At 35.3% G+C, this 22,890-nt stretch overlaps 2 protein-coding genes across 2 annotated transcripts in view; one reads left to right on the top strand and one right to left on the bottom strand.

Annotated features, from left to right (window-relative positions):
- The window catches only part of LOC136781105 (atrial natriuretic peptide receptor 1), a 78,664-nt gene that overhangs the window by 52,420 nt on the left and 3,354 nt on the right, over positions 1-22,890 (bottom strand). The window lies entirely within an intron of this gene.
- Positions 1-22,890, top strand: part of LOC136781106 (uncharacterized) — an 83,405-nt gene that overhangs the window by 37,956 nt on the left and 22,559 nt on the right. Inside the window, exon 3 of the mRNA XM_066739826.1 lies at positions 16,421-16,570. The gene's annotated coding sequence lies outside the window, so the exon portion shown is untranslated. The remainder of the gene's footprint in view (positions 1-16,420; positions 16,571-22,890) is intronic.

Consider the following 22,890-nt stretch of genomic DNA (forward strand, 5'->3'; position numbering starts at 1 on the left):
AAGGATCCGCATGACATACTGCAGTGAATTTTAAAATCAAGACTCAGGACGAGTCTCAATTTATTGAGAAGTAGTATATACCAGCATATATATTAGGATATACTGCTTAAAATGATCCAGTGAATGAATGTCAAATTTTGTTTATCTTCGTAACTATAAAAATATATCAATTTTGTGAAAGACCTTTTTAAAGCTTCTTCAGATTTGGATACAAAAGGTTTTATCTAAAAAATTGATCTCTCACGGTTACAAAGATAAATAGAATTTTACGTCCATGGTCTAGATTATTTTCAATGGTACACCCTGTATAAAATGTAATAGAAAAGCTAAAAGAAAAAGAAATCATCCAACGGTCACACTACTACTGGCACTCAGGAAATTACTGTAATTTGGGAAACGAGGATTTTGTGGTACCCTGACATTACCGCAACGACACTTACAAATTTCGATTACTTTGTAAATAGTTTGACAAGTTCCACGTGTAGGTAATAGGAGAACGTTAGTGTGGAATCAGAAGCTGATCACATTGAGGTGAAACATGAAAAATCTCACATTTGGCTCACGATTTGGTCTTTCAGTTGCAGTTGGCAGAGAAAATTGCAAGAAATTTTGTGCTATATATTATAGTTGAAGGAGCTCCATTAAAAGCAATATTGAAAGGTTATATCGTAAATAGACGAGATGAAATTCGAGGCGAGTCCCAGGTAGATTCGTGGAATTCGCTACTGATATTCGAGATTAGCAGTGATTATGTTATCAAATTACAAGTGGCTAGTATTCCCTTTGCGTTCATTTGCCAGTTCGACGTTTAATAATAAAAATTTTCCCATCATTTTCCATTATTATGTAGGATATATTTTGCTGAAAAGTAATAATAGATTGACTTTATTTGTACGTTGGATCACTATAATTTTATTGAGATTAATCGGAATGTTCGTAAAGACGATCAGAACTTCGGAAGGATAGAACCTTGCATATTTGGGTCATCCGATACAGGAATTTGAAACCTTCTTGGTAATCTCCACTATTCCTCCACTTCCTACAAGCTTGTCATTAATAATATTATATATATAAGAATAATTTATGAGTCCTATTCACACAAACCACAACAAAATCAAATACACACATCATAACAATTTCAATATCGAATCCTTGCAATATAAGAAACTAATCAAATTTACAATATTATCCAAATCTTATCGTGGTTTGCAAATTACGAAATTTCACGGTCTATCGAGCTTTTTCATTTAGGAGTCTCGTGCTTAAGGATGATATTATACGGGATGCAAGTTTCATACGTCTTTCAATAGAAAATTTAATGGGTTGGAACGAATATATTGGTGATTTGGATAAACGATGGAGGAGAGAGAGAGAGAGAGAGAGAGAGAGGAAACTAGGAAATTTGTCATTGGTCAAGTCAGGGTACTTGTCCATGTTCGAAATCACACATTGCACGATCTGAATTCCGTCGTTTCGTTTGTAGGCTTTGAATTGGTGATTCTGGTCGTGTACAACGGATGTATAATGGTGTGTTGTTCAATAATAGCTATTGTGTCAGCTGATTAATGTGGGCCAACTTGTGCTCTCCTAACTGCTTCTCACCCCTTAACTATGTTATCTGTACAAAACCTTCTATATACTATTCATTACCTCGATTAACCTGTAAAATTAACCTAAAATCACTTCACGCTAATAGTCTTTCACTTTAAAACTACATAAATACAATGACTTGAGCAAATATATAGTTTAAAATTTCATAGAATATTCGTGATTGAATCGACAATTTTATCACAGTGTTAATTAAGTTAGTTATGATTTTATAGTTTTAACTAATATGTTGATTCTGATGATTCAGCATTTGCTAGTAAAGTTTTAACTTATTTAAAAATTATGTAATTCGTAGTTATTTAATTATATGTTTACATTTTTATTGAACAATTATTTTTCCTAATATTCGTATCATTTTTCTTCCCAACAGCAAAACTTTATTTAGAAAAACTTGTGAAGTGGAAAATTGGTCTTTGGATTTACTTTGATTACTATCCGTATTCTTTAATGCTGCATCAACTGGCAGAGCAACAAGTGTTGTATTGTACAGAGACTTGAAATGGTGCGTGTATCCAGCTCAAACCTCCAATTTTCTTTTTCAACAATTTTCTTGCATCATTCACGTAAATATGCTTAGTAAATTTTACTAATTTTTATTAAAATTCCTCTCGCCTTGTGTTTATCATAACTCTTGGAAACTAATAAATCAAACAAATTTCTCTACTAAATTTACCTCAGTATCCAACTTGTCAGGAAATTTAAGTGGATCAATGTCCAAAGTAGGTCAAATAATTATTAAACGCTAATTTTGCATATATGCATATGTATAATATGTAGATAAAGATAAAAGAGTACGAGTTTGTAAACTAAAATTTTCTGTTTTTATAAGCATCGATAATAATCGATAACAATAGTTTATAATTTAAAATAATCTAAAATTTTCAAACATAATTTTAATTTACCTATATATATATTCGCACATATCGACAAATTTTTATCTCTACTGAAAATTCACAGGTTTTTCGAATCCATTAAACGCTCAGAATTATCAATAAAATTATACTTCCCCGACTCCAAATACTAGTCAATAAAGAAAAAGTACTTCATAAATGTGGTGATATTAAAAAGGAAAAAAATTCAGTGGAAATGAGTGATACTTCCACGTTTATTGATAAAATTTCGTTTAAACCATGTAAAACGTTGAAAAGGAGCAATTACATTTGATTGATCGATAATTGCTGAACGTATAATTGAAGTCGAAAAAGCTTTTCAGCGGAATGAGATAGCGTGGGCGAAAAAGAGGGTTTGAGGGGAGGCATTTATATGGGGATGAATGATCCAAAGGGATTGAATGGGAAGGAAGAAGAATCAGCAAAGTTCTCGACTACACATGGCATGATGAAAGACAGGAAAGCGAATGACAAAGGAAGTAGAGGCGAGATAAGAATGAGAGAGAGAGAGAGAGAAAGAGAGATAAAATCGCTGATACGAAAGTAGAGAAAATTATTGTTGGCCAGATTAAGCGGAACGAATTTCAACGAATTAGAGAAGTCTACCCCGATATTCATCTCTGAGATATGAAGTTGGAAAGAGGGCTAGTAGAAGGGTTGGGGAAGGGGGGAGGGGATGATGGGCAAAGTGACGAAAGCGATTACACAGGATTTCCCCTTGGCGTAGCGTAAATTGCCATTTCATAGTGAGAATAATTTCCTGGATGCTTCACCAGCACCTCTACCCTTTTTTGTTTCCGGCGAGAAATTGAGAGGGCCCAACTTTTTACCAATTACCCATTTTCTCAAGGCTGACATTCTTCTTCAAGCGTGACTGGAAAGACCAAAATCGGAATCGTATCAAGCGAGCTCAAGATAAGCCCCAACGAAACTTTATAATATCCTATTATTTTTATTTATCGTCCCCTCTCGATATATAAACTTCATTCTTGATTCTTATCGATAAACGACAACCTTTCATTTTCCTTTTTTATTTATAAATTTTACCTAGTGCTTCAGTCAGCTCAGTTTTTGAAGGAAATAACCGTGCGAGCAGGATTATTAGTACATTACGAGAAATTGCGAAATGAAGAGTCTCGGCGAATAGAAGCACGATTCGCTTAACGGGAGAAACGCGGAAAGCGTAATCTTGCATATGTATGTTTATACGACTATACAACGCGAATGCAATAAAAGAATTGAAATAACTCCTACAACTATACGAGATACGCTCGTAGGATTCGCATTAACTATTATTCGCGTTTTATTAAACGCTATTCTAGCGAAATTACTCTCGCGTAAAAATTCTTATTAAACGCTTTCAGCAATATTTCTATTATTACGGATTAAAGAAAGGGAGAAGATGAGGAGAATATGGAGAAACTGATTAGATAGTTAAGAGTAAATTTGCTAACTCTTCTATTCAATCTTTTTGAATAAAGAAATAATGATTTACCTTGTCCTATATATCAATTTAAGGAAATATTATATGGGGCAGTGGCCCAGAGAAAAAGTAATGAAGCCATTTTCAGGAAAATTTTTTTTTTTAGAAAAATACTCAGGCATGTCAAGTTTTGTTGAGGGGCTAAAAAGTAATCACATGAAAAATATCCCACGTAGAGGAACTTGAAAGTTATAATCTGCTTGAGTTTTTTAAACGCAAACCCCTACCTTTCACTGTATATTCTTCTAGCTTAATCTCCAAAGCCTTTCAAATTGTTTCCAAAATATTTTTAAATTTATCATTTCGTTGAGTTGTTTACCTACTTATAGTTTTTAAATCGAAATGTCTCGTAGACGACTGGACAAAATGACAAATTCCAAAGTGTTTTGGAAAGTTGTTGAAATACGCTACATAAAACAATACATAATAGAAAGCAGGAGGTATAAAACTTGTTAAAACTGTTTCGACCATAAATACGTACATTAAAAATGACCGTACTTGTTTTCTAAATTAAATTTTCTTTGTTTGTCTCAAGTTATAAGTCTTAACTGTTTATACGATTAAACATAAAATCGATTAATGCTGGACTTTCATTATTTCTTTTCAGTTCTTTTAATTACAGTGTCTATTTTCAGATGCTCTTCTAACTTTCTTTTAAATCTTATATAACTTAGTATAATTCCAAAATATTTGTTACATGCTACAAAAGTTACATTTAAAGAACTCAAGATGTCTTTTACAACTACTAAGTTTTTCCACCTGGAACAATTTTTATGTGGTTACTTTATAGCTCCCTTAAAACACAAATTGACACGTCCAAGTATTTTCCCCAAGAATATTTGGGTTTTCTGAAAATGGCTCGTTTACCTTTTCATTAGTTCACCCTATAAAAAATACTTGGATGGTGCCACTGTATATACAGGAAGGCACTTTAAAAAAGTTTTGCAATTAAAAGGCGAGCAACATTAATGGGCATTTATTACAATACGTTATACAGTACTACTGAGCCACGTGGCTGGAGAGTGAATTTTCTAGGGGGGTGGAGGATGGGGGGGTGGCTTTTAAATCAACAGGATTTACCGATATGCGCAAGTTGGCCAAGCCTGTTTGCACGTAAAGTGGAATTGTATATATCAGATGTCGTTCGATTCCCAGGACGAGGCGCATTTTGCACAGGAATGGACTTGGTTGAATGGGAAACGCCGATCGCGTCGTCCAAAATGTCTTTCGAAACGCCAAGAGAGGAGAAGCTTCGAAATTCATAGCGAATCCCACACGTTGCGTCCACGCTCTCAAGGACATACCTAGGAGATTCTATGTCCTTGCTGATTGGCAGTCCTCCATGCAACGAAAATCATTTCAAACCTTGAAAACTTCGGATGGAGTCACTTCCCCCTTAACAAATTTTCAACAACTTGCACAGTAGAATTCTTCACTGTATAATCGTATATCCACTAACGAGCACGAGTTTTTGCTGTTTTTGTTAAAAACACGAACAATTATTATGATATATTTTTAACATGTGCTTTTCACTCGTATTTTCACTCGATGTGATTTTTGTCAAATATTTATGGGAGAGTTCGAATTTTTCTAACGAAAGATTGGATTATTGCGTAAAATTCTCGTACGAGTGGAAAGCTCTAAATACAACGGGATACTATTCGAAACACTGCGAAATTAGTTTAGCCCCCTGGCAATTTTTACTAGATTACCTTCTTTTTAAATTAAAACTTGTTTTTCTCTCGTCGTTTTTCTTTCTCCAGGCTACTTGGAAACTCTTCTGTATATACATATATAGGGTGTCTGTCTACAAATGGTTTAGCAAAAATCTCACAGTATGGTAGAGGTATAACAAGTTTTTACAGAAGAAATATACACGGTTTTTGACAGAGGAAAAGATAAGCTTAAAAGTAATTTATAAAATCATCATCTTTCCAAGCTCTCAAGGTCACAATGCTTTTTTTTTAAGTGCACTCCTCTCTCATTTTCTTTATTGCTTAATCTTCTAGCTTCTTTCAGAAGTTGTGATAAATCCTATTTTCATTTTTTCATTTCATTCAATGGTTTAGGAAATTTCGATTTAAAATAACGTGTCTGGCTAAAATGTGTGCATGATCACTGCATATACTACACATATACGTAGCCGTTTCACCCACGCAAACTTTCAAATCGAAAAATCTCCTAAACGACTGGATGAAATGAAAAAAAGAGAAAGAGAGTTTTTGAAAGCTTTTAAAGTAAGATACGAAATATGCACCAAATAATAAGGATTACAATTTAAAAATACTATGTTGACCTTAATAACTTGGAAAGATCGTGACTTTTTAAATTACTTTTAAATGCATTTATTTATCTGTTAAAAACCATGTATATATCTTGTATAAAAAACTTTTGTTACTCTAACTTATCACGAGATATTTGTTGGGCCATTTATAGATACACACCCCATATACATACTATGACTATACAGGGTGGAATCACTTTAATGTCCTAACTTCCAACCTTTCCAGATTTTAATTTTAGAATTTAAAATAAAAACATCATATAAAAGTTGCATAACTTAGATTGAAAAAAAAGATTATGCTGTTGGTTTAATCTTGAAAGTTTATTTGAAGATTACACAAAGATCAACATAAGATTTTTAAATAGAACACTCTATATGATCCTTGTATCCGAATTCAAGAGCTTTCCAAAATGCTAACATGATTCATCATTTCATCCTATCGATCGCTATATAGATATGTTGATTTGAAATTATAAGTAGGTGAACGACTAAGCGTGCGTATGCATAGCGATTATTCGCACTATTTCGCTACACCCACAACTATTTGTAATTTTAAACTCAAATATCTAGTATATGACTGGATGAAAAGATAAATCAGTATAATTTTTGGAAGCTCTTCAACTCAAATACAAGAACCTGTAACAATATATAGGACGTTCCATTAGGAAAATGAAGTTGATCTTTGTATAATCCTCAAATAATTACCCAAGGTCAAACCAAAAAGGTATAATCTTCTTCCCGCTCAAAGTCATAAAGGTTTTGTTTGACACACGTTTTTCTAAAATTAAAAATCAAAATGTTATTAAACGGATGAGATCTTAAAATAACTCACCGTGTATAATATAAACCTGAGGAAATGATAGCAGTGGTATTTTGACTGGACGAATCGATCAATCTCAGCGATAAACAATCGATCGAGGTACAAATTGACTTGACTTTTGAATCCAACAGGAAAGCCGATTGGAATTCGCTATTTCTGATTATTTAATCAAGTGGCGTGACTATACACAGATAAATAAAAGGGCAAAAATTGTTAAAAGCCTTGCTTGATAAGAAAAAAATAATTTGCTTCGAGTCTTGCGTGTAAATAAGAAGAATATGTTAATGTGTATCACAAGGAAGTAACAAAATCTGGCAAATTTAAAGTCCTATCGCAAACTATTTCATTAGTCTATTATACTCCCGGAAGTTGCGGAATGCTTTTGTCGTTTGTAGAATTACGAAAAGCTCACAATTGCAATATTGTTTCGAATTGACCGTAGTCGAGCTTTTCCACCCAGCCGCCCCTTCCGCTCCTAATTAATTATCCTTCGTACTTTGTATCAAACAGTTGCTTCCATAAATTCAATCGAAAGTCCCGAATCAATATCCTTAAAAAACTCTCCTAACCATCGAAGAATTTTCTCCGAAAATTTTCATCATAATTATTATGGAATTTTTGCCATTAATATTTCACAACAATCTCGAAACGTCTCTCTAAGTTTCTTCAGAGTGTATAATCACCTGCCAGGTGAAAACTACTAGAGATTATACTTAGTTTCTACGTGCAATCATCCGCCAGGTAAATACTGCGAATAATACTTGGTTTCTACGTGCAGAATTATTTGACGTTGAAGCAATTCTGTTTGACCTTTCTGCAAGGGAGCTTTATTAAAACGCTCGTTTCCAGCTTAATAGGAAATTATCAGTTGTTGCGCGAGGGCTTGAAACTCGATACTCTTTCAATTACATTAAAGTGTCACGCAACAGCATAGCAGAGACAAGGGCACTAATCGTTCCAGCGTGTTTCAGCTTTCTACTCGCTCGAGATTTACTGCTTCTACTGCGTAAACATCAACTGCACAACCATGGCTTAACTGGCTACGTTCGTCTCGACTGCGACTGGTGAATACCTCGAATCCCAGCCGAGTCAATAAACGGTATTTTTATTCCAGTCTCAATAATAAAACATATACTATAGAATTATTGTAAGAAACGATGAGCACTGGCAGACCTTCGCGTAATCGAGTATAATATAAACGTCTTGATCAGCTTATCGAAAATGCTATTGGAAAAGCTTTTACGCGAGTATCGGGATTCCCCGCAGCTGTACAAACCGCAGAAAATAAGATTTTCCAGAAAAAAAGCGTTTCGCGCGAGTTTTAGCAGCTGTGGCGTTTCTATACGCGTTACCTAACAATTTACAAGCTTCTGGAGAAAAAATCATGGCCATTATTCTCGATGTAGCAGACGATAGCCAAAAATTGTGTCGTCTCGCGCGTCTAAAAAAAGCTTCGAGGCTTCTACCCTCCAAGATCCCTGCAAATCCTAAAATAACGGGAAGACTTTATATTTTTACTTTATTTGCTTTTTCAGCACGACGAGCTTAAATTTTACATCGATTTAACACAATATAAAGTCTGTCTTATTAGTCATGGAGAAAAGAAGTCTGAGTTTAAGTCTGTTTAAGCTTTGGGGGGATTTCAACGAATTCATCGAGATTTGCGTAATTGGAATTCTGATGAAAGGCGAATCTATTTATGTAAGACTGCAAGCGAGACTGCACCAATCCAGTCTTAAATGGTGGTGAAAATTAGCTTCAATTGTAATTCTAATGATATTTTTGTTTAACGCTCCATTAGGGACAGATGCAATCGAGATTTAATTGTATATAATCTAAAATAATACAGGTGTTAAATTTAAAGATTGGCGAAACACTGTAAAACAAATCGTGTGTATAAATCTTGTAAAAATGTAGAAACGATTAATGATTAATCTCCTAAAGTAACAAATTTCCTATCGTCAAACTGAAGTTGCAGTTTGTGTGATTCGTCTTAAAAACCTTATTTGAAAAGTGCCTATTTCGGTAAATTGCCAATTTTTACATTCGTAATTTGAATTTCTTCCATTAGCTTGAAATCGTCGAACCAATAAAGCCAGGCAAATGACCAATTAATGCGAAGTGAAAAGTTTCTGGTGTACGATCTATATGGTCCGTACTTTTTAATGGCTATGGAGAGTTTATAAGGAAAATTTGCAAAGAAGTGTCTAACAGTCGTACGGACGTCCCAGTGAACGATCAGGATAATAGAAATGACACGTCGAAAGATAATTTCATCGAATCGAACGAACTATTGGTCGAGTTTCCAAGTGGTGTCAAATATGGTCCAAAACCACGATAATTATTATCCTTTGATAGTTATCAACGATCAAAATAAACCCAATTACGACTAATAATTAATTTTAACACCCATTCGAGTCCCCACAATATATTAACACTGAATTCACAGACAGTGTGAATTCACCTTCAATACATATAAATAAATCTGAAATAATTATTATCAGTCCGTTCGTTCCTTTTAAACTGATTTAATTCTTACGAAGAAAATAAAACGTATATATAGTAATTTATTGTTGAAAAGAGACTGTTATATGGAAAGTGTACTTTCGCCGTTAATGAATTGCAAGCAACTAATTAGTTTTCTGGTCGTAAGGCAGTGTAGAATAATACGTCGTGCTGTTTATTCAAGAATAATAAGAGATGGTAAATTGGTTGTGTCCGTGGTCGACAGGAGAACAATTATCGCAAATTCAAACATTTTTCAAATGAGATGAGTGCTGCAGGTGTCCGGAACAAGGACAAGGTCTCCGAGGATAATTTTCTTCAATTCAAAGTCATTTTATGACGCAACTCTATCGTCAATTTTGATGAAGCAGCAATCTTGGCATTGTCACGAAAGCTCGTTATGCGACTCTGCTGCTCTCTCACTTTTCTATTTTTTATCCCCCCCCCCCCCTTCTCTTCTATCCATCTCTCTTTCACTCGGTAAACCCGATCCATTTTTCGCGCTGATTGAAAAAATGGACGAGTATTTTCTTTACCCCCGGAGCAGATAGCATCGCGAGAGGGAATAATGTATGAAGGAAAGAAAGGAGCACGAAGCATGATGGAAGATGGAAGATGCCACTTGACGCATCACACATCTCTGTGACGCAGGCCACCGGCCTGCTTCTTCTATACGATTAAATCCTCTTTCTTTCTCTCTCCTTTGTCACCGTCAGGCCACCTCCCACTCCCCAACAAATTTTCATCAAAAAACACTTCCGCTTCTTAACAACGTGTCCTGACTTCTCCTCGTTCATATACATCCTTTTGACACCTTTGTCATAAAACGGACAATATTATTATTATTATTTATTGTTTATTACAGTGAATAGAAAATGTAATTTTGGTAGTTTTTTAATGGAGGTGGAGGATTGGCAGGGGAAGAGAATTTTCTTGAAAGTGTATAATTTGGTCATGGAGTTACTAGGAGAAAAGTGCTCTGCTGGGTGTCGTTGCAGAGACACGCTCACCTTTAACAGAGTACAGCCTTTTATCGTATATTTTATGCAAAACTCTAACAGTAGCATCCCGATGGTGCTCTAATCGCGAAATCTTGTCACAATGGATGTTCCAACGTTGAATTGCTGTTTATTCGAATTCGGTAAACCCAAATGCTCGCTTTGGCATTATTTAATAGATCTCGTGTAGCGTGGCAAAAGCTCCAAAGCACCCTTCTACCTATTACACCACCAGCTTTAAACTTATATATATATATATATATATATATGTAAAATCTACGTCTGTTACATGTTGAAAGCCGAACTGAAACTCTCGGTCCGTTATCGAATATAACGGGGAAACAAGCAAAGCGTGAAAGGCTTGAAAAGCTCTAGTCGAGACAACAACACGATTAATTTATTATATTTCGTCGAGCGAGAGAGTAATTTCCTTTGTTCTGCAATTTTTCACTCTTCGGTAATTAAATTGATTTCAATGGTTTCCAATGGCCGTCGACTCAACGCAAATAATTCGCTTAATATTTACTTAAATTACGATGCAAGCTGTCCAGTTAATTTCATTTCAAACGGATAATTTCGTATGGATAGACTTTATATTGTAGCCTTTGATTAAAAAATGTTATTGAACATTTGAAACTATTTCTTTCGAGATTGGAAGAATCTTTCAATGACATTTTTCTTAACTTTAATCACCGTTTAGGGTACCCACGATCTTATAGCAATAATATAGCTAATTTGGATTAGAAAAATTTTTAATTCTTAACAATTTTAATTAAGAAATTTATGAGGAAATGGTATACACACATTTCATTTTTAAATTTATTCGATCTATATAAATTTATCGTTTTGACGCGTGCATACTTTGTAGGGGAGAGACGGGAAACTTGCATCTTTCCTTCTTTTTATTATCCTAACTTTGATGAAAATGTATGCAGAGTGTACCATTTACAACAATCTAAGCCATAAGTATAAGATTTTACTTATCTCTGTAACTCTCTTAGAAATATCAATATTTCTAATAAGACCTTTTTTAAATGTTTTCCAATTCGCATTCAAAAAGCTCTGTATAGCTTTAAAAATTGCTATTTTATACATTTACGGAGATGAAGAAAATTTTACGTTCATCCTCTAGCTCATTTTCAGTGGTACACCCTATATAATACACTTTGCTGGACTTTGGTCTACGAGCTCGTGTTAAGCTTGTCTATAAAGAGATCTATATAACCGACTGTGCGCAACAATTTCAAAAATTCAAATATACAGGGTGAGTTAGGAGAAATGCTCCAATTTCCAAGAATGTAATGCACACTTATTATAGGAAGAAAGTTAAAATACCTCTTGCATTTTTTTGGCATTTTAATTTTTTAAACATACAACATCAGTAAGAATGTAACGACTACAGAAAAAAAATAAAATGTCGCCAAAAATCTAAAAGACATTTTAACTCTACTTCCACAGAAGCAGCACATTCCTATAGAGATTGACATATTCTTCTCCACTCATTCTGCATAATATAAAAATATTGATGAATTAATTAACAGTGCCCTGTGGCGCCAGAATCCCCTATATAGATCAATTTCTTGCGCTGCTTATTTTACAGATTGTTCAATTGAGAAAAGAAACTAGTTTTGTAATTGAGCTGGGAGAGTCGAGGCGTCGTGCGAAGTGACAAATCAGTCAAGGAAATTGGAGACGAAAAGCACAGTTGCTTTAGTATAATACATGTCGGAGCGGGACTTTTGACTCATTAAGCACTAGCTGTGCTAATCAATTGGTCTTTCTTCCAGGCATTACTTGAAGTAACTTATATAACGAGTTGGGGAAACACAAATGTTTCTTCCAGCCAACTATATATTCGAAATTCACAACTCTCAACAAACAACAAGAAATCAAATCAGTTTTAGGCTTCTGAAACTTTGCCCTTAATGTAAATCTTACCTCCCGAAGCTAGAAATCATCTAATTAGCGTGCTTGTTCATCGAGTCCGGGGTGTGGAAGGTAAAATTATGCATTCTCCATCCGAAGGTTTTTGTAGGATTAGCAATGTCCTCAGAAAATCAATTAAAGTCTGCTATTCAATTATTACGGTTTAAACGCATTTTATTTATAACATCTTCACAGGGTTCTCTGTAAGCATTGTATACACTCGTAAAGGGCAACTGGGAAGGATAAAACGGTATTTTCTATACGGAGAGTAGCTTTGGGAGTATTTCGAATGTTTTCATAGAGAGACATTGCTGTGTAGGCTAACTTGTTGAAAGATAGTTAGGATAAATGGTACCTTAGTGACTTTAACAAACGTTGATACAAAATGAAGAAGCATAGTGCAGGTAGAAATTAATTCTTAATGATTATTCTTGTTGGACGAAAAAGCAGTGAAATAAGGGCTTCTTACAAGGTTCTCTCGTGATTCATCGAAATAGCTGCAGTGACCTTGTTGGAGAAGAACTCGATTTCTCAGTCCAGTTTAAATGAATTGATAGAAAACGGATGCCAAGTCATTCGTCCAAAATGTAAGAAATAATCTCATTTCTATCCAACACGTTACTGAGATCAAGCTGACATAAAAAAGTTTCAAACAAGATTTCATCGAATAATATTATAAAATACAGGGTGGTGTTTGTATTTCGATATAGCAATATTTTAACTATACATAGATTCGTTGAAAAATAATAAGCAAAAATTTTAATAATTCCATTTTCAATTGTCTTATGTTTTTGAAATACATTAATTTTTAGTGAATCAATCAAACGAGAGAAGTAGGGTAAGCAAAAGAGAAATGACCGAGTGGGAGCCATTGACTGCTTGCTCAAAAAAGCTCGCCCCAATTATCCCGTCACCTGAATTAATCACTAAAAAAGGGTAATATATTCTAAAACGAAGAGCAATAAGAACAAAAATTTATTATAGACACCTTTTATTATTATTCAAGGAATTTATGGTTAAAATATTGACTATATCGAAACGCGAACACCCTGTATTCAAGGAGATGTAAAAGTTTGCTTGATTAAAAGTTCGGACGAGTATCTCTCGGTATTAAGAATATTTAACGACAAAAGTTTTCCTTAAGGTTGTACTGGCTAATAAGAAAAAAATTAAGCAGGGTATTTTAAATTGAAAATCATTATTGGATTCAGTGATTTTTAGTTGAAAGGGGAATAAAGTGATACAATGGTTTATATATAAGGATCCTTGTGCACGTGGTTCAAATACTAGTTAGGCTTGATGATATCAGTGGGGAAAGGATGAGGCGATGCTTCTCTGATTGCCAAGAGCGACTTATTGCCAGAGCTGAACTATGAAAGACCAACATAGGCCGGATTTTCTTCGCAGGATTAGCTTGATCCTCACTGCTCCACCCACCCTTCAATAATCTTTCTAAGTAAAACTGATCTGGCTATTCCACAAAGAAAATTCTCTCCTACTATATCCACAAATTTCGAACCATGAACCATCATAAAAATTTATTTGAAATTGTATCAACTCTAGCTTTTCGATCGGACCCTAAATGAAGCATTCGTTTGACGGCTGACGAGTTTCATCATTGAAAACTGACACGTTTAGCATAATTAAATACCTACAGTTTTAAATGCAAATTTTTCTTTATTTTTTTTTTTATCCAATGGGAATCCAATTACACGCGAATGAGCATTAGCTACGTAAATCCAGTACCTGGACTTAATTAGAGCACGTTGGCATTGTTTATTACTTGCTGTTGAGAATAAGCCTTGGTTATTCGTCGTGAAATTATTGGGGAAAGAAATTGGAGGGATCGTGACAAATACTAAAAACTAGAGGGAGTATAATGGTTAAGAGGCAGTTTAATTGATTCGAGGCAATTGTACAAAATTAAGCATCTTAGGGAGAGTCCTGCATGGGAAAAATCGTCAACTGCTTTGAGTGCTTTGGTCGAGTGACCGACGCTCTTGTCCTTTCGACGATTCGTCGCACGCAGCTGCGTTACGAGGCTCGACAACGCGAGCGGCCGATGACGTCAGTCGGGCATAAAAATAGTATATAGACTACGCTCATTAATGGCGGAACGAGGCTCAATTAAAACGCAGGGGGACACTGACGCCCCGAAGCATTAATTAATTGGTCCCAGCACGAGAAAGCTCCGACAGCTGGTCAAACTCCCTCTCCTCTCTCTCTCTCTCTCTCTCTTTTCTCTCTCTCTTCTTACATTTTCCTATCAGCTTAACGACTGAAATATCCACCGAGCAATTCAAACGTCTCGTCGTCAAGTTCACTGCACTCCATTTATCGCGGGGCTAACATTTTTATTGTCCCTCCAACCCTCCCCCAGCCTTCACTTCGAGCTACGAGAAAATTCGACGTTTTCATGCGACACTAAACCCTGCGTAAGGGTGCAATTTAAATGAAACTTATATATATATATATATGCATCATGTTTTACTCTATTTATGACTCATCGTAAATCCCTCCATTTCTTTCTTTCCCTCTATATTCCCTCCGACAACTCTTCACTTGGTCTCGCGAACAAATTTATAATTAACAACTCTTGATAATTAGAGATTTTTTGAAATTTATAAGCACATCGCGAAGAAATAAGGAGGTTTAATCTTCGTTGATAAATCTGTCTAGTCTATATAAATAATCTTACGCTTCTTCGACACGTGCACAAACCCCCACTACTTCGAGATAATTTATAGTTTTCGGTTTATTTTCATTTATATTCGAGAAATCGGCCCACGTTCCAAAATTCTTGTTTTCCCCCTTTTACCACCGGAAACGAATAACCTGTGCAGGAGTTTTTGTAATTTATATATGAAACAAGCCAGAAGGTTAATTCTAATCGATCAATTGTCGCAACGCGACAAAACGGATGAATTTGCGGGGCATCGAATTGGCATCCGGGGCTTTGGTACTGAGCATAATATAATTCCTCGATTGAGCCACGAGTTTGAGAACAGATCAGCCCCTCGAGTGGCTGATTAATGATATCAATGAACGCTATTCCTAAACTCGAGGCGATTTAAACTCGAGTGTCTAAGCCAAATACGCGCGCTGATAAACAGATAACGTCGATTACCAGACTGATCAAATGTCTCAAATTAGACAAGAATTTTTATCGTGCCCTCTTAAGAGATCCTACAGAATTCCTATACATTCTCTTTCACGATTTACGACTCTCATTAATATTATTAATTTTAATTTTTTTATACCTAAAATTGAAAAATTACTTTAAATCTGAATATTAGCGTTATTAATTTTCACGTTGCTAAATAATTGAGGAGTAAATTATTGGTAGTTTGATGGTCAATGTTAGGGGAAGACTATTAGTTTAAAATTCCAGTAATGTCAGATAGATTATAGGTAGATTAGGAATACAGAAGATTAAGAACTAGTTTTTGGGTATTTTAAATTAAAAATACAGGGAAAGAATTACTCCTAAATATATAGGTTATCTTGTAAAAATATTTAATTAATTTTACAATAAAGTTTTGAATATATTATTATATATGCGGTCGAATTCTCAACCGCTTTAATATTCTAAACATGATATCCTTTTTTTTTTAATTTTTCTATTCGCGCTTTTTTAAAATAATATAAAATTTACTACCATATGGTTTAATAAGAAAATTTAGTATCGGATGTAAATATAAACATTTTTTTTCTGCGTAAGCGTTCGTTTTTAAAAACGTGCTTATAAGTCAGTCGCGCTGCGTGTGTTTGTGTTGCTGCGGCCAAAGGCACAGCGTCATTGCAGACTCTCAAAGCCTCGTAAGAAATATTATTGTTGTCTGAAAATAAAATCATTCTGGAAATAAAATAACATTTCATTGTAATAACTTTTTTTTATTATTACAGTGGATGACCTCACTTCGAGTTGCAAATGCAAGATTTTAAAACATTCGCGTCACGTCGTGTAAAAATCGTGTTTTTTTCGCGAGTGATCAGCATCAACAACAACATCGCCATTGTCATCGTCCAAAGAATTGTTGAGAATTCGGCGTATGAGTGAGTACCACGGATAAAACCGTATTTTTTTTTTTTTTTTTTTTTTTTTTTTTTTTTTTATTAAGCGAAAGAAGACCGAAATCCTACCGGAAGGTTATAGTCGGTCCTTTTTTGGTTAAGCACCGTTTCTTTTAATTTTTTGTAATTTGTAAAGTTGCATCGTGTCATGCAATATTCAGTTAATTATTCTAATTAACAGAAAAAAATTCGATCGAAGCAGAAAGTAATAATTCGCGTATACATGTGTCCGGTTTATGAGATTATTGAACTCTAACGCTAATAAGAAGGTCGTGTATGATGGAGGGTGCGCTTTAGTGGATCGTAAAAATCGGCTAAAGGAGAACTTCGTTAGTAAGTCTAACGAGTATATTGTAAATCAAGATCGACAAAGCAACATATAAGAGGCGACAAATTCGATTAAAATGCTGAACCAATGATTACGTGTAGTTACATATAAGAGGCTATAATCGTTATATATATAGAGATTGATTTATTAGAAGCCTCTTCAATTTTGCCCACTATGGACAAGACTATAACTACACTTCAGTTTTACCTACCACGATAAAAATAATAAATTCGTTTATCTTTCCACGATCGTCCTTTTCTACTTTGAGTTGATTCTGAAACGCAAATTAACGCTAGATTTTCCTGCACATTGTATAATCATATTAAATGCCAATCGACACTCTTATACGGTAAACAATTGTGCTTCTTTAGATAGAAAATTGATAAAGTGTCGCTCAGTTGATAAGACGGCCTATCGACAAATGCATCGAGTATTAAAGAATCTTGCGCAATCGATTTCACACTATTTCTTCGTAATCTGTTCGAATGCAGCGACAGAAAAAAAATAATCATTGAATGTAATAAAACTTATTTCTTAGAACTTTATTAAATTGTAGATTTTATCGAGTTTCCGTAAAAATATGATACTACATTTTAGTCTGTCTCTCTATTTATCGGACCAAGAGATCTAAGAATATTTCTCAGACGCTTGTCACAAGATTTGGAACTGCACGTTTTCAATACGTAAGATATGCATTACTGTCGAGCACTGAGCTACGTTTGCTTTTTCTTTCTTACTTTCATTAAATAGAGCAGATATCAATGGCCTCTTATGGTTGTACTAGCTTAGGGCCAATCGATCAGTTGTCATCAAAAATTGACTATATAACCGCACCCACCGCAAATTTAAACGAATATGGTCATTTTCCATCAATCCAAATTTCTCGAACACTTGGCACAAGATTTGGCACTGCACGTTTTGAAAATAAAAGATTTGCATGGCTATCGAGCGCCGAACAGCGGTCGCTTTTCTCTCTTACGTTCATTAACCTTTAGACTGCCAGGCGCCTCTTAAGTGGCACGAAACCTTCGTCGCGATTCTTCACCATAAATATATTTTTAATAGTCGAATAGTCGTAGGTCATATTTAAAAATGCCTTCGGAAAAAGCACCGGAAGTCTAAAGGTTAAATAGAGCAGGTATTAGTGGGCTTATTTTCAAGGTTGAACTAGCTTAGCGTTAATCGATCGGTTGTGATAAAAAAAATTAACCTTACAACCCAGTACCCACCACAAACTTGAATGAATCTGGTCATTTTCCAACAGTCCAAACGACTTGCAATCGATAATTAAATTAACAGAGAAATATAACGAGGGCTCTTGAATTTCTGCATGAATATTTCCATTCGATAAAACGCACTCGACAAAAAACGCCTCGATTGGGTCGTCCTTATAATTCAGCAAATTTCAATTTAATTTCAAAGCAAGTATAATATCGTTAAGAGCCTGTGGCAGAGAAATGGATAAGCCTCGTCAAGTGAATAAACGATAAACTATCATTTAATTGAACTCGATCATCAAACAGAAAAAACAAATATACAAAGAGTCCTTGCAAGAATTTCGCAGGGTGACCCAATTATTGGATCGTAAGATTATGCTAACTACAAGAGATATGAAATTTTTGCAAGCATTATTCTACGAATTTCCTTTTTAATTTAAATTGATATCTCTATAATAAATGAAAGTACATAGTTTGGGACGAAAAAGTAGAAATACTATATATATAGAAATGGAGTAGAAAGGGTGACCTGCAGTACGATTGATGTAGAAGTCGAAAGCTGCGAGGGGTCCATAGGTACTCGAACAATGTGAATCTCGATGGTCCACCTGTATGTTCCATCCTGGCAAAGGACCTTTTGGCGAACTAACTGCACCTACAGCCAGGAGGACTGCTGGTAGGACACGTGGGAGACTCTGCTCGTGGTGCGGGTCTCCTGGGGCAATCACGGCCAATCTCACGTCACGGTTTATCCTCGATCTCCCAGCGAAACTCGGCTGCACCACGCAGTCCTTCCTAGTGGTCTCCGCACCCCCACAATTCACTACCACTGACAGAAACAAGCTCAAGATCCCCCACGATTTACACATTTTCCCCCCCAAAACTGTCAACCAGGACGCAATAATTTATTCTTCTTTCTAATGGCCATCCTCCCCCCTTCCTCTTCCTCACCCCTTGTGGCCAAAAAATTTCAATTTTCTACTTCTCCTGGTCTCTCGATTTTCCATTATTTCTTCTTATTCTTCTTCTTCTTATCTTCATCGTTTTTCTAATCTCTCTCTCTCTCTCTCTCTCTCTCTCGACCCCACTCTGTTCTGTGTAATAAGCTACTATTTCTAGGTCCAGTAGTATAATAGTTTACAAATTACTCTTCAAATTTCTTATCTTTATTACTACAGGTTTCTTTATCGCTCTAGCCCTCCATTTTATTTGCCTTCTTCAATTTTTTCCATCTTATATATTATGTATATATAAGATATAACTCAAAATATTAATAAGCTTTTAGTTTCTCTCTTCTTCTATAAATCCAATGATATGTATTCATAAATACGTTCGTTGTTTCGCAATACTTATATTTTTATTACTATATCCTCGATTCCTCTCTGAATCATCTCGATAATATATAAAGAATGGCGTTGTTTTTATTTTCATTGAGCATCTTCTCGAAAAGAATCGAAAAGCTGAATTGAATAATTCAAGTCCGTTTAAAGATCACATAGCTCGTGTCAAGTTGTACCCAGTGGAGAGTCACTTGAGAACGGTCTAAAAATTTTGTGAATAAAAATTACGTTTTCTCCTTTGGGATATCCAAGATCGGCTCGATTAATTTTAATGTTGAGCGATGATAGTAGTAGTCGTTTAAATAACCCAGTGACAATAATAACAATACTAATAATAAATAGAGGAAGAAGCGAAAAATATTATGGGAGAAGGGAAGAGAATAGGAATAATTCTCAGTGGAACTTGATATTGATTGGATGTGAAAAGTGAGAGTGGAAATGTAGCGTTGATTCTACTTATAAGCAGCGTGTCTCCATAAATTGGTAAGGCTCGACAAGATAAAGAGGAGAAGAAGAGGAGATAGGAAGGAAAAGGGCAAAGGACAGGAACGGATCGCTTTATACTCGCAGGAAATAGAGTTAGAGTGAGAGAGCAGCTAGTAGTGAAGATTGTAGTGGTATATAGTACGTAGTGACTGGGTTATACGAGGAGGCTGAAATTCACGAGGAGATCGCCAAGGTGGGAGAATAATCTCAGACAGGAAAGAATGGAAGGCGAATGTGTCGTGTACGAGAATAAAGCCGAGGAAAGAAAAGAGGAAAGCTTTTAGTTGTCTGTATGCCCTGTTGTACATTTGTGGATCCAGACAGTAAAAAAAAAACAAAAGAAACGTACGTCAGTGGAAAAGGCTTAAAAGGGACGAGCAATCGCGTGAAATAAAAAGTGAAATTGCAATTTTTTTCAGGAAACGCTCGAGCTTGTCAAGAGAAAAATCTCTGGACAGCTATTTTTCTCCGTCGTCCACCCTTGGGCAAACCTTTCTCGTCAGGATCATACAGAAGGATTTAAGCTCGTTATTATACCGATCTCCGTTCCACGGGACGGACGTGATCTCTTCTTTCGAATTTCCTGCCACCTTTTGCTCCATTCTTATATTTCATATATATTTTATACTTTGAAAATTAAGAGATATACAGCAAGATGCACAAGGTGGGATTTAATAAAACTCTATATCCGCACCCTAGAAAATCTTGAGTAATCTCTCGGTGATCCTCGTAAGGCTCAAAATTAAAAAGAAAACCAAATTCCACGCGGCATCCTGCCCTACCAACCCTCACCTTAGAAGAAATTCGTGTCTTGGGGTAATTCCTATGTAAACTCTTGTATCGTTCTGGAGATAAGGGGGATTTATTGTTGCTCGAGTTTTCTATTTCTATGCTAAGCGTTAGATATCTACGATTCCACTGATAAAAAGATACTTCTCCCTGTAGTGCTTCGGTGTTAAATCATCTTAGGAAAATCCATTGTTGCGTATGAAAAATATCTGCTTTCCAATCAAATAGTTCAAAGTCAACCGTGAGTGAAAGGAATTTCTAGCTGACAATTTCTTGCGACGTTTGTCGAACAACGCGAACTAAAATTTCTCATATGCACTTGCCAATTAAACGTCAGATGCGATTCGAGACCTAGCAATGAATTCCACATTCGATTATCGATTCCTATAAATGACACTTCCAGCCCTCTCCAAGGTCTGAGGGAAAGAATTAGAGAAATGTAAAATTAATTACATTCGTAGAACCTCCTGTTTCTCGGCAATTTTCCTGTTTTATTAATTAATTAAGGGTAAAAAGGAGCTTTTATCTCTCATCGAGTTTACTCTTATCACTCATGTTTAATTAATGCATAATTTAGAACGGTAGGCCCTTGCCTTGGCAGTATGATACTTGTGTGCCATCTAATTACGACTTTAATACTTAAAAGCAAAATAATATCAAACAAGGGGAGATTTTTCGTTTATTAACTATTCCATAATATCTTTACAATTACAAAGTCTATATTAAAAGAAATGAGTTTTAGCTCTTAGTTGCAGCCAGTGTTGAATAATCTTTCTGATTGTTGCAAAATTTTTAATGCATGATTGAATAAAACAATTGTTACTTGTTCGAGTAGTAGAAGAGAATTGTGGGATTGTTCGTGCCGAGGGAAAGGAAGAAAAACAACAGGAGGTGGTAGGGGAAGGGGACGAATGAACTCATTGGAAGATGAGAATCTGGAGAACTGGAAGAAATAGAATAAACTTTGGCTAGAAAAATAAAATAGAAAAACTCGTAGATTATTGAATGAAAAATCACTAGGTACAAAGAGGGCATTCGTACAGAGGAAGATGAGAAAACTTTTGTGTGAAATTTTTTGCTTTTAATTTTTCAAGCCAATATGAGCTTCAGTTAATAAAATTTTGTTCTCGAGAAAGACAGGAATGGTGAAAAGGTGAATTCGCTTGGGTCAAACGGAATACGAGGAAGCGTTGACAGGGAAATTCGAGACACGTTTCTCTGAAACGACTGGAGTTACAAAGCTCTGTGGGCAAACGCTGTGTCAGAAGCCGTTTAGATGCGCGCACCACTACAAATTTAACTGCAAATGCCATTTTCGATCTTACAGCTAACACACGCGACAACACGTGATACGCGTTTGAGATTCTAAAGAAATACAGCTGTGCGAGTCTTCTAATAACGAATCGGTATTTCTCCTTAGATCATTCACTTAGTTTCTCCAATCAAAATTTATACTACTTGTTTCTTGATTTTTATATCATTTCTATTCACATGAAATTAAAAATTAAATAAACCTGGACCTGTCGTTATAATTAAACTAATCAGAACTATCAAGACTCAATATATCTCAACAATGAAGTATATTCATTAAAATTTGTTATTTATATTCCACAGAAAGTTTATTCTCGTCCATTGTTAAAATTAATCGAGCGCGACTTGGAGTGAGTAACGATTGATCCTCACTTGGAAAATATGGTTTTACCAGAGTGAGAAAAAGGAAGAAGACTAGAAAACGACGATTTGTTAGTACCTTTATAATTGCTCTCCTATTTTACAGAGAGTAACAAAGTTCAAATATTTTCTCAAAAAAGCTTCGATTTTTCATCGACATCCTTTAGATACGTTGCATTTCACACTCGAACGCATTTCTGTAATAACACTCGAAGTTTTTCTGGCTATTATTTTCCACACACCTTTAATCCTTGCAAACGAATAAACTTCAATTTTATTGTAATTTGATCTTTTGCTGGGACGGATTTGATTCGTTAAAATATAAGTCGAGAATACTCCTATGCACCCCAGCACACACTGCCTCATTCACATGTAGCTTCGAAAATAAGTCACGTGCTCTGGACAAAAACGTTCCTTTCCACCCTGATAAATCGTAGCTCCTCGACACTCTGCATGCTCGATCGCTGTCAT

The sequence above is a fragment of the Prorops nasuta genome, unplaced genomic scaffold (assembly GCF_024137725.1).
Source record: "Prorops nasuta isolate Cenicafe-Biocafe unplaced genomic scaffold, Cenicafe_Pnas_1.2 PNAS00021, whole genome shotgun sequence".
NCBI lineage: Eukaryota > Metazoa > Arthropoda > Insecta > Hymenoptera > Bethylidae > Prorops > Prorops nasuta.